The sequence below is a fragment of the Mus caroli genome, chromosome 16 (assembly GCF_900094665.2).
Source record: "Mus caroli chromosome 16, CAROLI_EIJ_v1.1, whole genome shotgun sequence".
NCBI classification, from domain to species: Eukaryota; Metazoa; Chordata; class Mammalia; order Rodentia; family Muridae; genus Mus; species Mus caroli.
In genome coordinates this window covers 29322074-29324629 of record NC_034585.1, presented here as the reverse complement: position 1 = coordinate 29324629, position 2556 = coordinate 29322074, and positions in this window count along the sequence as shown.

Sequence of the window (2556 nt, the reverse complement as noted above, 5' to 3'; positions counted from 1 at the left end):
AAAGAGATAAAGAGCCTGGTATGGTGGCACATGCCTGTAATCCCAGCACTTGGGAGGCAGAGGCAGGCGGATTTCTGAGTTTGAGGCCAGCCTGGTTTACAAAGTGAGTTCCAGGACAGCCAGGGCTACACAGAGAAACCCTGTCTCCAAAAAATAAATAAATAAATAGAGAGAGAGAGATAAAGAAAGGAAGAATATGTTTTGATAGATGTGTAGTCAGGTATGGGGGAAAGGGGTGCCTCTGCGGCTCTGCAGGCCCATGTTGAGGCATCCCTTCCCTCTGAGGGACCAGCACATGATGGTATAGTATAGAATAGAGTTTATTCAGGGAATGGGGAGGGGAGTTAAGTGGGTAGTAGAGGCAGAGAAAGGCAGAGAGTGAAAGAGTGAGTAGAGAAGTAGAGGCCAGCGATAAGCACTTGGGGGGTGGGGGGTGGTGAAGGGAATGGGAAGAGAGGGAGGAAGCCCGGAGAGGACAGAGAGGGAACAAGAAGGCAAGAGAGAGCAGAGGGGGCAAGCAGCCCCTTTTATAGTGAGTCAGGCACACCTGCTGTTGCCAGGTAACTAACTGGGGCGGAGCTTAGACAAAATGCTAACGCGTTCTAACGGGAAAACCCAGCTCCCCTGGCAGGAACCACAGGGCCAGTAAGGGTAGGCTTTCTGGACGGCTGCAGGGCTTCGGCTCCACTTCCCCTCTGGCTCGGCGGACACCCCCTCGGCTGTCTGTGTGAGTGTTGTCCCAGCATGATGACAAGGGAGCTGCAGCACTTTCAAACACCACAGAGGCACATCAGGCGGAGGAGGAAGCACCATCTCTCCTGCTAGGAAAGGGACCATTTCCTACGGTTCCCTTCCTCAACCAGGCCCTATGCCGGGGGTGGAGGGAAGCAGAACTGGTTACTTAGTATCACATATGGCTTTGTGGAGGAAGGTGCTTTAAAGCACCATAATGTGGAACTTGAAAAGGAGAAAGGAGGAGGAGGAATTGATGTTAATTGGACAACAAACAGCCTCTCCTCCATTCATAAAACTTCCTCTGGACGTGAGGAAATGGTTCTCTACTTCCTTCATTCTGCTTCTCCTTTTACCTAGAACCCTTCCTAGCAACAGTTCCCCAGGATCCTTAATACCAGGAAAACAATCACTAGAAACTTCTACCTCTCCATATGAAACTTAAAAATTGTTACTGCATGGTGAAGAGCACTAGCTGCGCTTTTAGAGGACCCAGAATCAATTCCCAGCATCCGTGTAGCAGCCAGCTCTAGGCAGTCTGTGACACCAACACCAGGGGAGCCAATACCTGGCCTCCTTAGGCACTACCTACAGGTGGTATACAGAAATGGGTTGAGGCAAAGCACTTAGACACGCAAGAAATAAAGGTGGGACCAGGCTGTGGTGATGCACACCTTCAATCCCAGCATTTGCAGGGCAGAGGCCAGCCTGGTCTGCAGAGTGAGTTCCAGGACAGCCAGGACTACATGAGAATCCCTGTCTCAAAACAAAACCAAGTGAAAATATTTAAAATGGTATTGTGAAAGTTGTCAAAATTAAAATAGAGTCACTTTGCCAAGCCCCCCTAAAGAATAAACAAAGGTGAGTGGCTATGAGGGAGGAAATCCCACGCACACAGGCTGGCTCAGCAAGACTGTTCACAGAAGACCTCCGGGAGGACAGCTTTGCACAAAGGCCATCACCCCTTCCAGCTGACACTCCTGTGAGGATGCCTGCTCAGAGCCTGCCTAATCCCTGACTGAAGCCGGAATGCAACAGACACTTGCAGCCAGCGATTGCAGTCTCAGGATATTTTATGTAATCCTCTGCAATTCACATTTATATTTTCCCTTTGTTGGAAGCATGGTGGCAAGAAGTGAAATCCCAGGAGGCTAAGGCAGGAGGATTCCTACTTCCAGTCAACCGGGAATTATATACCAAGACCCTAATTTAAAACCAAAATTCTCCTTGCCGCTTCCTTTTTGAATACACCTGTAGTTTACTGTGCTATGTGTATATTACAATGTTCTTCTAGCCCAAAATAAATATTATTTCAAGAATTACAATTAAAGCTACTAGAGTGTCACATACAAGTGTCTGTGTGAACACAAGTCTTACTGAGTCTGAAAGAAAATAGTGAGATGAAGAATTCCTGGTTTATATTGTGTTTATGTTTGATTTTCTAAGAAGCCAGAAGACCGGGGCTGGAGATATGGCTCAGCGGTTAAGAGCACTTGTTGCTCTTTCAAAGGACCTTGGGTTTAGTTCTCAGCACCCACATGGTAGCTTATAACCACCCCTAACTCCAGTCCCAGGGGATCTGATGTGTTCTAACCTCTGAGCCCACCATGCATGCAAGTGGAACATATTTATACATGCAGACAAAACAGTCATATACATAAAACAAAACCTTTAAAAACAATTTTAAAGCCGGGCGTGGTGGCTCACGCCTTTAATTCCAGCACTCAGGAGGCAGAGGCAGGTGGATTTCTGAGTTCGAGGCCAGCTGGTCTACAAAGTGAGTTCTAGGACAGCCAGGGCTACACAGAGAAACCCTGTCTCGAA